The following is a 14,577-nucleotide window of genomic DNA, read 5'->3' as shown; positions in this document are numbered from 1 at the left end:
GACTTCAGTCAGCTACAAATCCTGTTATAGGTACTATAGACATTTCAGACCATGCTTTAATTTCATTTGTCTTAAATATCTCTTCTACTTTTACTAAACAAAATATGAACTCGAGCATTGTCCTTACTGACAAGCATAAACCTAAATTATTGCAGGCTATACAAGACTATTTTTTGTTCAACCCTGAAGATTCCACATCAATTGTCACCAGATGGGATGCATTTAATACCTACATTAGAGGTTCCACTATTTCTATTATGGCTCATGAGAACAAACAATTTAACGCTAACATTAAACATTTGGAAAAGCAAATTGCTAAATTTGAGCAAATTGCTAAATTTGAGCGTTGTTTATCTCTTCTAATGACCCTCAGTACAAACTTACACTTCAAAAACTCCGCTATGAATTTAATGCCATCCTTAGTCAGAGAGCAGGAGTCCAACTTACAAAATCCAATGCTAAATTTCGTTTTAATACCAATAGATCTGGAAAACTCTTTGCTAACTACTTACGGATTAAAAGAGATAAGACTCAGATTACCTCAATACGAGGATCTCAAGGCCAAGTGGCTATTTCCCATAACGATATTGTACAAGAATTTTTACGTTTTTATTCTACCCTTTATAGTAAACCTGACACATGCCCTGAATTTTTACTTGATTCTTTTTTAAATAAGTGCAATTTACCCCATATTTCTTTATCAGATAGAACAGGTCTAGATTCACCAATTACTTCTGAAGAAATTTTGCTTGCCATCAAGTCACTTCCCTAGAATAAATCCCCAGGTCCGGATGGTATCCCAACAGAATTTTACAAAGAATTTCAATCTCATCTCCTCCCTTATTTGAATACCCTTTTCTCTCATTTTGGCTCCTCTGGTACTATCTCAGGCTCTTTTACAGACGCCTTAATCATTGTTCTGCCCAAGCCTGATAAAGATCCTACCTTGGTATCTAATTATCGCCCCATCTCCCTAATAAACCAGGATTGTAAGCTTTATGCGAAAGTCCATGCTACCAGATTAGCTCCTGTCCTCCATTCCATTATTCACCCAGATCAATCTGGTTTCATGAAAAATAGATATTCTGCTAATAATACTAGAATTCTATTACACATTATTGAACAAAGTTCTCACCTTTATTCTCCTACGGGAGTGATGGCCTTAGATGCAGAAAAAGCATTTGACAAGATTCACTGGCAATTTTTATTTAAAACTTTATTGTCCTTTGATTTTGGTGCCCCTGTTATTCGTATGATTTCTGCTTTATATTTTGCCCCTACTGCTCGTTTGTTTATTAATGGTCAAATTTCTAGTCAATTTCCTCTCTTTAGAGGTACTAGGCAAGGTTGTCCCCTTTCCCCACTGTTATTTCTCTTAGGTATTGAGCCTTTTCTTAATTATATTCGCCTTTGTGATGACATTCAGGGTATTGTGATCAATGATGTAACTGTTAAAACTTTAGCCTATGCAGATGATGTTTTATTATTTATTAATAACCCTCTTTCTTCTGTTCCTTCCCTATTAGACATTATTGCTCAATACTCTATGGTTTCAGGTTACAAATTGAATGTAAGCAAGACTGAATTTTTTCCTTTGAATATGTTTTGTACCTCGGAGATGCTTCCGAACACAGATATTCTTTGGCAAAGAACTAAAATTAAGTACTTGGGTATTCTATTTGCTTCATCGCTGCCAGATTCATTAAAACTTAACTCTGATTTCATAATTGACTACATTAAAAACAAAACGTCCAAGTGGCCTGCCCTTTATCTCACATGGTGGGGAAGAATGGAATCTATAAAAATTAATATAGCACCTAAAGTCTTTTACTCTTTAGCTATGATCCCCACCCAATTTCCTCTCAGATTTTATAAAACTGTTGACACTCTCTTATCTAAATTCCTTTGGTCTAACAAAGTCCCCCGTATTGCTTACAAGAAGTTAAAAATTCCAAAGTCCCAGGCTGGTTTTTCCCTTCCAGACTTTCACCTTTACCATAAAGCTTTTATCTTAAGGCAGAGTGCCCTTTGGTTTAATACTTCACATATGGTAAAACCTCCAATTTGGTTGTATATTGAAGCATTCATTGTGCGGCCCTTTTCTTTACCCTCCTTGATGTCGATGCCATCCACAGTGAAGGTTGTTCATCTTTCCTCTATCATTAAGTCCTCCAGATTGATAATTAATGATTTAGATTCTAATTTTGAATTACCCCTACTCTCCACAGTCCACTTGTCTTTATGGCACAGTGCACTACTTAAATTGAACAGAAACATATTTTATATCTTAAAGATGTATTTAATGGTAATGCTTTTATTCCTTTTGAGCAGCTACAGTTAAAGTTTGGTATCCCAGCTACTGACCTTTTGAAATATCAATTTTTATGTAACTCTATTTTGGATTCCTTTCCCAATGGTATTCCCTCTTCCACCACAAATGACTTATTAATTTACCTTACAGCTGTAACATCGTCCCCAAAAGCTGTCTTTGTTTTTTATAGAAAACTTACCACCTCACAGGGCTCCAATGTTCAGATTATTTCATCGGTTTGGAACAATGAACTTTCCATCTCCCTGTCAGATGACTCCTGGTCCTCTATATGGCTTAACAGTATCTCTGGCTGGCTCCCAAGGTCCCTTTACCAAACCAATGCTTATATTTTATTTAACACTTTGTGGACTCCATCACGTCTATGTCGTGCACAATTATTACCTTCTGATGTTTGTTGCCACTGCAACGCTAGCCCTGGTTCACTTCGCCATATGTTATTTGATTGTCCAGTTTTTATGAAATTTTGGTTGGAAGTATGGAGTGTAATTTTGAAAATTTTACCTTTACAAGATGATATTTCCTTTACTTTGTTAATTTGCAAATCGATTGCCCTAACTTATCCCCTTACTGAGTCAGAGGCAAAATTGTTTAATTTTCTAATCACAGCTGCCTTAAAATCCATTACTTTCTGTTGGAAAGATGCTTCTTCTCTTTCAGTCCATGCTTGGTGGTCATGGATCACCTTTACGAGAAGAGGTGCACAGCTATCTCTTAAAGGCGTCACTCATAATTCACAATCATTTCAGTCGTTTTGGTCTCCTATTGATTCATATGTTCTGCAATGATATTGTTATATATTTTCTTATGTTCTCTTTTTACATTACATTTTCACTGTAACTCTGTAGTTTATGAATTTATGATCCTATGACATGTTATTTCGCTCCCCTCTCCCCCCTTTTTTCCTCCTTCTCCTTCCTCTTTAATTGCGATTCTCTTTTTTGTTACTATATATCACTATTGCGTATTTTGGTTTAATGCATTTCATATTGATTATTTGATCACTTACGATTGTAACTTCCTTCCTCTTTTTTGTATTGTACTTGTTCTTTTTCATTTTGTCTTAAAATTTAATAAAATCTTTCTGAACAGGAAAAAAAAAAAAATAACATTAAGGTGCAAGTTTCATGGGTAGGATTCACTCTAAGTTGTTTTGCATTGCGTAATAGAGTTTATGATAATCCCGAAGCAATCTATGAGAAATATACATTAACGGCCACACGCATCATTGTTGCCGTTTGCGATTTTTCTAATTGCGAAAATTAAGGAATCGCAATTAAGAAATCGCGAAAGGCTATGCATCAAGAAATCGCATTTTTTTGCGATTTCTAAAAATTCCTTAATTTCGATTCACAATTTGCGAATCGCAATTAAGGAATCCCTTCCCATTGATTCCCATGGGCCAAGAGGCCCATAGGAATCAATGGGAAGTCATTCTCAATTTGCGATTAGCAATTTGCGAATCGCAAATTAAGAATGCAATTTCAAGGGTGCAGGGGGGTCCAAAGGACACCCCATGCACCCCTGAAATATAACTTTAAGTGCATTTTTCACACACACATGCCCCAAGGGCATGTGTGTGTGTAAAATGAAACTTTCAAAAACACTTTTGTGCATTTTTGAAAGTTTTCGCAAATTACCATGAAGGTCAACTAATTTACCTCTTCCTATTTGCGAATTCGCAAATTTAAAATGTTCATGCATTGCATTTAAGAAATCTCAAATTGCGATTTCTTAAATGCAATCGCAATTTTAGAAATCGCAACATGATTGCGATTTCTAAAATTGCGCAAAACATGATGCATCCAAATTTTCACAAACGGCCGAAAATTGCGATTCGCATCGTTTGCGAATGTAATTGACAATGATGCATGTGCCCGTAACTGTATAAGCACTCGGCCATATGGTTTCTCCATTGGATTCACACAAGGATAGCCATGAAAGAGCTCTAGAGGTTCTGGAATAAATACCTCATGGATTCAATCTCATATTGTTGTCAGCTGTTTGTGGCAATCTCAGTGGACGTTAACAAATTATAACTGTGTAAGAGAGAGACATGTGACTTTTTATGGATTGAAATAAACCAATCAGTTGCAGTTATATGCTTCAAACAGGCAGATACCACAGGGGCGTAACACCGGCCCCGTAGCCCCTGAAGTGCGAGGGGCCCAAGCTCCAGGGGTTCCCTCAACATACTGCTCTGGCCCGGAAGCTCCTGATTGAGCCCACAGGGGGCCCCTCCACTTACCTTGCAGGGGGACCCCTCAAGTTGTGTTACGCCATTGAGAGACCAACAGATAAAGGGGCACATGTATCAAGGTTGTGCGTTACGCTTGAGCCATGCAAGGGGCCACAAAGGCAATGTAAAGCCTAGGAGAGATTTATCAAGCCATGCAAGGCCACGTTGGCTTGATAAATCTAGATCAAGGCAGTGCAGCTGCATTCAGTTACTCTGCTTGAGGGAGGCGTTCCATATTTGGAGCATGAGAGTTCCCAAGCACCCACCCATGCATTTTGGTGCATTCCAATATTTATCATTACTTGTAGACTTGGGAACTGCAATAAAATGCTATTCCTCCCCAGGTGAGTAGCAAAGAGGAAGACTATATTTATTTCAGCTTGTTGTTTTTCTTTCTTTGTGTGCTGCATTGTGCAGCACACTTAGGCCCTGATTACAACTTTTTGGGGGAGCGATGGTGCAGTAGTCTAAAGTGCCATGCCACCGCTCTGCCAAAGGTCGCTGCCGCCCACCCTCCAGGTTCAGATTTTTTAGTAGTCAGGCCGATGAGCGGCATGGTAGTCCCATGGCGCTACCTCCTTTAAAGGCAGCAGGGCCCTTGAAAAAGGCACCACATAGGGACCGCACAATAAGGTTCCTGCACGGTATTGACTTGAAAGTCCATGCCATGCAGGAACCTATGTGCATGCACACAAGGGGCTACATGTTATGCTCCTCTATGTGCATCCATATGCGGTAGAGGCACAGGGGGCCCTCTAGGTCCCCCTTTGTTTCCTCTCCTCCAAGGTTTACATGGAGGAAGAACCTCCATGTAAACCCTGGAGGAGAGGAAACTCATAATATGCTTGGTGGGACCTTTGTGCTCCTACCAAACATATTGCGGCCTCTCACCAACGGTCGTTCCCTGACAGAGCCCATGGTCCCAGGGCGGTCCGACCGGCCAACTCCTAATGGGGCGGTCGGACCACCAGTACAGAGGTGGCTGGATCCACCACCGCCGCAAGTCTGGTCATAATCAGGCCCTTAGAGAGAGGAAAATGCCTCTGAGGATTGCTTTCGTGCAAGAAGGTGCACATTAATTGAGCATCTGTGTCAGAATGGAATGGAAATATGTCTGTGAATTTAGTCAGGAGGTGGCCATAGTTTTGAATAAAATGTCGACTTAACTGGAGTACTTTCTGTTGGTTGATTAGTAAGTGCTACCTCGGCTAGACATATTTCATGCTACAGCTGTATGAAGGACCACAAGGTAATGTCTCCAGTAACTTGGTGTGCCTGGTAGTCTGGCAGGGTGTTTGGTGCTCAAACATATTAAACAGGAATGTGTGACAAAATTAATCATCACATAGAGAAGATAATGCAGAAACAACAGACAGAGAACTGAACCTTCACCAAACAATCAATCAATCAATCAATCAATCACTTGTAAAGCGTGCTACTCACCCATGAGGGTCTCAAGGCACTGAGGGGAGTGGTTGCTGCTACTTCTCAAACAGCCAGGTCTTGAGGAGCCTTCTGAAGGTGAGCAGGTCTTGGGTCTGCTGCAGGTGAGAAGGGAGGGTGTTCCAGGTCTTTGCGGAGAGGAAGAAGAAGGATCTGCCACCGGATGTTGTTCGTTGGATGCGGGGGATGGCGGCGAGGGCAAGGCTGGAGGAGCGGAGCTGGTGGGTGGGGGTGTAAAAGCTGAGTCTGTTGTTCAGATAGGCTCGTCCGGTGGTGTGGAGTGCTTTGTGTGCGTTGGTGAGGAGCATGAAGGTGATCCTCTTGTTTTTTTTTGTGTTTGAATATGTTTATTGGAGTTTCAGTTTATTATCACAATACAATGCAATACATTTTCATTGAGGTTGACAATAGGTGATCCCTCCAAGTCCCATTAATGATCATGTATAGCAATAACATTAGATTTTACACATGTCTCATACCATAACCATTAGTGCGGGAGGGGAAACAGAGATACCTAAGACAAAGTACATTTCCTCACTTCACGTGTAACAGAAAAGTGCTTCCCATCTCTACAGAGCAATGGGCTATCAGCTGGTGACATGATAGTGCTCTGGAATTGAGCGTGCAGTTCCCGTCACGATACCGTGGTCCGCCACATGGTGCAATCGTGCGCCCCTTATGGCGACAAATTATGTATTGTCCCCTGGGTCAATCGCAGTTATGGCTCTCAGGTTCTGCGGATGTATCAGATAAAATATTAATACTAGGTTTGAGCTTTAAATACTGAATGTTGAAGTCGTACCTATTGTATGTCTCATTCTATTCTTATAATGTTAGAGGTATCTAAATCACCTATTGGTAAGTCGCACAGTAGAGGAGGCATATTAGGCAAGGTGATATCTGTGTTTTAATTAAAACAGCTCTTTGGGAAAGAGATTCACAAACATCAATTTACAGTGCTGTTCGTCATTACCAGTTATCAAGCAATATGTGTTTTGTTTTTTGGTTGCATAGCCCTGGGCAAAGATATTTGCGAGCAAGAAAGTGCGGACGTGCGGGTCACTAAAAGTTACTCTTTCATGATAGTTGCGTTCTAAGCGTGAGGTAACTCGACATGGTAGCGAGCTTGCTGATTACTAAAAGCTTACTCAGTCAGGATAGTGGTGTTCTAAGCACGAAGTAAGCGCGGCATAGTCACACAATGGAGGACGTACATTAAATAAGTGCAACAGGGTGATGTCGGTATTTCAATCAATTAGCTCTTCGGAAAATAGATTCACAGACCTCAATTTATGGGTCTGGTCGTCATTACTCATAATCAGGCAGTATCTTTTTCCGGAGGGCAAAAATATTCGCGGGCATAAAAAGGCGAACATGCTAGTTACTTAAAGTTATTAAATCAATTTTGTTGCGTTCTAAGCTTGGTCTAGCGGAGGTATTTCACCATCATTATTAGTATATACCTGGACATTTCATGTGCCGGGTATCCTCTGGGTCACGGTGATCTCGCGTTACCTGCGTCTGGTGGTAAAAACAGAGATTAGTCGTGCCTTACTTGTGATCTGACTGAGACTCCAGGCTCTCTTGTTTCGTGCTCACCGGTACGTGCTCAATAGCAACGTGTGCTAGCCCTGTCTGCGGTGCCCCCCCGGCCTCAAACAGAGCTTCCGTTTAAACATCCTTTTTCAATGGAAAAGGTAGAAAGACTATCGGGATGGTATTACGATGTAGCCTACCCTTGAATTTCCACTTTTCACTACACTTTTATTTAAGTTGATAATTTTTCAATAAAGATTACGGTGGTTGATAGTAGTATTTATTTGTGTGTGCTGCTAGAGCATATTGGAGCTTCTAAATTGATAGATGTATGTGGCATGAGGGGGATGTTTTTGTCTACCATAGAGTGATGTATGTTGGTATGCATCATGTGATACTAACCAGTTGGCCTCTTTCGCTCATCAGTTTTAGGACTTCTGTCTCTGAGGCATTCTAAATTATGTAGACCATGTTTATTGTTAGGTCCTTGCACAAGTGCTTGTGGTATCTCCCACCTGTATTTCCCCCCGACGGCTCCGCATGTAATGGAGCTGCTCGCGGTGACATCATTTAGAATGTCACCGCGACCAGCGTTCGAAGGCGAGCGCCGGGGGCGAGTGTGAGAAGAGACTCCGAGAGAGGCTGTGGCTGAGGTCGTAAGGTTAACCTCCGAACCTAATAAATGTTTATGGTTCTTCATCGAAGCGTGCTGTGTATTCTTGGCCGCTTTCACACTGGCGACGAGGACCTGTATAAACCTGCGACCTCAACACGCACGGAGAAATGAAGGTGACAGCTGACGGGGGAGAAGTATCAGAATGCCCGTGAAGCGGACCGCGTCGCAGAGGAATTTTTGAAATTAGAAGCAACAGCGGGATCGGGAAGTGAGGTGACGATCCCGTGGCATACGGTCGTGTGGAAGAATGACTGCGGGTCTGAGAGAAGATTTACACCCTTGCGTGTCATCCCTTGAAGTAAGGTAACGCCTGCCAGCTGTCATACGTGTGCTGCGCATAGACCAGTTTTTAACAAACTGGAAGTAGTGAACCCACGTCTGGGCCTTTTAAGAGGGTGAGGTGTTTGGTGTGGCGAGTGTCTTATTAACTGTGAAGCGGAGCACCAGCTGAATCATACTGGCATGTAAAAGCCAGGCGCGCTGTTCCTCCACCTATTTGTGAATCCTGTGGTGAGCTGGTGTCAGGCAGTCATGGAAGCGCATGATCAGAAATTAGTAGCGCATACGAGGGGGTGCGAGAAGTGCACAGTTCTGCCTGTGATGTCTGTGAAGAGCTAGCATCATGTGAATCAGTAGCAGTGACGGCGTGACTTTTGCTGGACTAGCCTCGCACCAGTGGCAGCGTTTGCATTGCTTTCAACAGGAAGCTGTCAGTGCATAAAGACATTTTTTCAATTGAACATCTCTTTATCTTGACGTACTCAGCGAAGTGTCTAGCAGCGTAAGCAGCGCTCCACCCTCTGCTGTCTCGCACTACAATAAAGAAAAGCATTTGCGATGTACCCATTTTTGTAATTGACATTGACGCTTTGTCTCTGTGAACTCTGGCCTGTGTATAACCACTGAATTTGTGCGGACCCTCCTCACTGGTCTATGGCATTCTCCTCATTGGGGTGTTGGCTGGTTAGATGGTTTTGCGACGCATATAACCGTGACTGTGGGCCTTTCACTGCCTGTCTGGATTACTCTGTGCTAGTCAAAGGAAAAGCATCTTCGAGTGTATGAGCTGTATCCCCATGGACTGGCGGCCTCGCCACTGTGCCTACTAATGTTGTAAACGCTCACTAATATACTATGTATGGTAGTTGATCCTAGGTATCTTGCAATTCTAGCGGGTTGAGAATAGCACTGTGCCCAACCTATGCTCTGTAGTACAGTAATACACAAATTGTTTGGGTTTTCATTGTTGCTATAACACCCTGTGACACTGTACCATGCAGAGTGTGACTCCCTCGCCCTTTTTCCTGACTAACCCAGGTGACCCTACTATTCAATAGAAAAAGTGGAAGAAAGTGTTTTTGAATTACGCTACTGTGTGTGGGCCGAACCTTGGTCTAGAAAGGAAGGTAGCATTATTAGCATACTACCTAAGAGCAGAAGGGGAAGAAGTTTTAGATCACCTCCCAGATTTAGGGATGCAGGAAGCGAGGGGTCTTAATGAGCTAGAAGTAAGTCTGAAGAAATTGGATTTACACTACCTCCCTAAGACGAGCACCATAATGGAGAGGTATCATTTTGGGAAGAGAGCACAGAAGGAGGGGGGAATCCATCGAAGATTTTGTCTCTGAATTAAGGAAACTAGCTGCGACATGCAAGTTTGGTGGTGCAAGCGAAGAAAGGATCAGGGATCAGTTTGTATTAGCTTGCAGAATGGAACGGGTACGTGAGGAGCTATGGCTCAAGGATGATCCGCCCTTGAGGGAGGTTTTAATTATAGCAAAACAGGTTGAGCACATGTTGCAGTGCGTCAAGGAAATAAAGCAAGACACTGGGGAGAAAAGAAACGAGGATAAGCCCAGTGTGAGTGAAGTGGTGACCGAATCTGAGGCTGTGTCTGTGATCAAAGGCCAGAAAGTAGCGGGTAGAGAGCAGAAGGAAAACAGAGTGGGAGGATCATTCAAGGGCACCTGCTATAGATGTGGCAAGCAGGGGCATCTAGCCAATGACAAAGAGTGTCCAGCCCTCAGGTTCACATGCAACAAGTGCGGAAAGAAAGGTCACTTTAAACAGTATTGCAAGAGTAGACAAGGGTTCAGTAGACAGAGTAGAGACAGGACGAACGTAGTTTGTGATGAAATTGTAGTGCAAGTTAACGAAAGGCAGGTCCAAAGCCTTAATGACACCATGTGTGACGAGATTGTAGTGCAGGTTGATGGGGTCAGGTCAGCAGCCCCAAAGACACCATAAAAGTGGGGAGCACTGAGTTAGAGGCATTGTTCGATTCCTGCTCTAGAATAACAATCATTAGTGCAAGAGAATTCGCCTGTGTGTCCAAGGGGAAGATAATTTTGAGGAAAATGGATGTGAGGCCTGGAGGGTATGCGGTCGCCCCATATCAATGAAAGGGTACTTTTGGGGCAAAATAGAATACAGGAACAGGTCAACAGTGTCCAAGGTGTATGTGTCCACAGTCGGGGATAACATTTTGGGGTGGCAAGCACAGAAGGAGTTGGGGGTCTATCTCAATCCCAACAGTAATCCCCAGATCTTGGTACAGGAGATACTGGAACAAAAAGATGACGTTGTGTCTGAGTTCAAAGAAGTATTCAGAGAAGAGCTAGGATGCTTAAAGAACTACTGTCACAAGATAAAGTTGAAAGAGAACGCTAAGCCAGTCGTGCCCAATGTAAGGAAGCTTCCAATTGCCATCCATAAGAGGTGAAGTCCGAACTGGAGAAACTGTGCAAAGGCAGGAGTCATCGAACTGGTGGAAGCGATGGAATTGTTGGCACCCATCGTGGCCGCGAAGAAGAAGGATGGGTCGGTTCAGCTCTGCATCGATTTAAGAGCGCTGAACAGAGAGGTCGTGGTCGATCGATTTCCTGTACCGAACATCACCCAGATGATGAGCATGCTAGTGGGGGCAAATGTGTTCTCCACACTCGACCTCCCCTCAGCTTATTTTCAGATCAAACTGCACGAAGAGTCCCAAGAACTCACGGTGTTTGTGACACCCATGGGCGCATACAAGCTCAAAAGGATGCCTTTTGGATTAGTCTCGGCGGCTGCCGTGTTTCAAAGGCCCATGGGGAACATCTTGAAAGACATCCCAGGCGTCGTGTGCTATCAGGACGATGGGCTGATATTTGCAAAAGACCATGAAGAGCATGATGAGAGGCTGAGACGCGTGCTGGGAAGGTTCAGGTTGCAAGGTCTAACGGTGAAAAGAGAGAAGTGTGTCTTTGGCTGCGCAGAATTAGACTTTTTGGGACACAAGGTGACAGTTGAAGGAATCTGTCCCAAGGCCGAGCTCCAGAACACCATTGTAAATTTGATGCCCCCATGTGTAAGGACGAAATCAAGTCATTTATGGGTATGCTAGAGTTCTACGGAAAGTTCATACGGAACCTTATAGGGAGGACATACGCCATAATGCTGCTACTAAAGAAAGAGACGGAGTTCAACTGGAGTCAGAAGTGTCAGAGGGAGTTTGAAGACGTAAGAAGGGCACTGGCAGAAGCCCCCAGCCTAAAGTCCTACATACCCAACCGGGCGACAGTGGTCACCACTGATGCTAGCGCTAAAGGGCTGGGAGCAGTCCTCACTCAAGTAGGCAAAGACGGAGAAGAAACAATAGCGTTCGCCTCTAGATCACTCCAGAAGTCAGAAAACAACTACTCAGTGATCGAAAAAGAGGATCTGGCAGTATCCTGGGCATTGGGAAAATTCAGAGACTTCCTGTGGGGGACCCAGTTCACGCTTTGTACTGACCACAAGCCATTGGTAGAAGTCTTCAGCAAGAAGGGCCTGGATGCCATCTCCAGCAGGATCAGGCGTTGGGTGGTCGGCCTTCAGGAATACACCTTCTGCGTCGAGTACGTCCTGGGAACACGTAATTTTGCAGCAGACTGCTTGTCGAGACTCGTAAATAAAGAAGTGGCGAAAGAGACGCATGACAGGGCGGAAGATGAAGCGGATGAACTTCAGATGGAGAATGTCTGCGCAATCCAGAGGGCATTAGGAGAAGAAACATGGAAAAATGCAATGAAGGAAGATGAAATCTTGGAGGAGGTGTGCAAAAGAATAAAGAGCAGGTGGAAACACGAAGATAAAAGGGAGGAGACTCTGCGGCCGTACTGGGTTGTCAAAGACGAGCTGTCCATAGTCGATGAATGCCTGTTCAGGGGAACAAGACTAGTACCACCTGCGTCAGTGAGAGAGAACCTAGTTGAAATAGCCCACAAAGGCCACATGAGTATCACCAAGACGAAGCAAAGGCTGAGAGAGAACTACTGGTGGCCAAGCATGGACCTTGCAATAGAAAGAAAAATTAGGGACTGCATTCCGTGCAGCAACAGTGACAAAATCTTGAAACAACTGACACCTCCAATGGTGTGCAGGCCGCCACCGTCAGGACCCTGGGAGGAATTGGCACTGGACATCGTGGGGCCATTGACGGGAGAAGTGCGCACGCCGTATATTCTGGTGCTCATTGACATGTATTCTAGGTGGCCGGAGGTGAGACTAGTGAGTGAAGTTACAACCAAGGTCGTCATTGAGTTCATGCAAGAGCTGTTTGTCAGGGAAGGGCTACCCAGCAGCCTACTCACAATGGGGTGCAATTATGTTCCAAAGAGATGGAAGACTTCCTGGAGGGGAGAGGTATCACACACAAACGGTGTGCTCTGTATCACCCCGAGACCAACGGAATGATCAAGCGTTTTAATAAAACTCTCAAGGAAAGCATCCAACTAGCCAAGGCCAGTGGTTTAAATTGGAAGGAAGAAATATGGAGGCGGGTAGAAGCGTACAGGTTCACTCCGCACCAAACAACAGGAATCACCCCCTTCGAGTTGCTCCGGGCAAGAGTACCAAACACCCAGCTATCCCCAGGATGGATGGGGTGGCACAAAGGATGGTCAGATCACTCCAAAGAAGCGAAAAGCCTGGAGAAACAAGAGGGAGCCATGGTGGAAAGAAAGGAAAGATATGACCGGCTCAAATCAACACGGGAGGCCGAGTTCAAAGTAGGGGATAACATCAAGATTAGGACCCCTACTGGTAGAGCAAGTTGGTTAGGATACAGTAGTCCAACCAAGATCACCAAATTGTTCAAGAATGCCGTGAAGACTCAAGAGGGGAAGACCCGGAACCTGGGAAGAGTAGTGAGATTTCACCCACCCGGGCATGACCCCAATAGTGAAGGGGGGGAGGTGATGTGGGGGAGAGCAAAGGTTCTAACACTAAGAAGCTGTTGCCAGTTCCCCACCCAGGTGGTAGGTCTAGTAGGAGAGTGACCAGACCCCCCAGACATTTTGATCAATATGTTATGATGTGATGCTCTGCAATGCTATTGTTCTTTTGTTAATTTTCATGTTTCATTCCGCAGGGGAGGGTGATGTGTGGTATCTCCCACCTGTATTTCCCCCCGGCGGCTCCGCATGTAATGGAGCTGCTCGCGGTGACATCATTTAGAAGGTCACCGCGACCAGCGTTCGAAGGCGAGCGCCGGGGGCGAGTGTGAGAAGAGACTCCGAGAGAGGCTGTGGCTGAGGTCGTAAGGTTAACCTCCTAACCTAATAAATGTTTATGGTTCTTCATCGAAGCGTCCTTTGTATTCTTGGCCGCTTTCACATGCTTCTCTTAGTATATTTTCAAACTGATTCAATGTCGAATTCAGACATTCTGTATTTAAAATTTGAAAATAATTCATAGCTGTGAGGATCTTAGGTTATGGATTCCTTCTTGACTTCTTAATCAGATATCATGCCTGGCATAAACATGGGGAAATGTTTGTGTCTACCAAAGAGTGATGTACGATGGTATGGTGCTCTGCGTCATGTGATACTGATTGTTGTTCCCTCTCGTTTATTGGTTCTAGGACTAAGATCTCTGAGGCATTCTAAGACCTTCAAGCCATGTTTATTCGTAGGTTGTTGCACAAATGCTCTTGCAGTCTGTTATTAAACTGGTTAAATATAATATTCAGACATTCTGGGTTTAAGATATAGGAATAATCCATCATTGCAGGGATCTTGAGTTATGAATTCCTTACTTAAGTTCTTAATCAGACATCATGCCAATGCATGCCAGGGAATGTTGTAATTCAATCCCCCTGTGTGTGCCCGGAGTCGATGAACCCATTGATGCTCCTTCTCAAAAAGAACCAGTTCGGCGTTGTTGTTCTTGATAGTTAATGTTTCCAGAACCACCCAGTTTGACTCATCAAAAGTATGATTATTGTCTATGTAATGTTTACTCATCTTGGTGGTAACCCTTTTGCAATTCATGTTGCTTCTATGTTCACCGATGCATTGTTTTGCTTTACAGCAAGTCATCCCTATATATTGCACG

Source organism: Lissotriton vulgaris, chromosome 3_1, assembly GCF_964263255.1.
Source record: "Lissotriton vulgaris chromosome 3_1, aLisVul1.2, whole genome shotgun sequence".
Lineage (NCBI taxonomy): Eukaryota > Metazoa > Chordata > Amphibia > Caudata > Salamandridae > Lissotriton > Lissotriton vulgaris.
Note: the sequence above shows the minus strand (reverse complement) of the source record.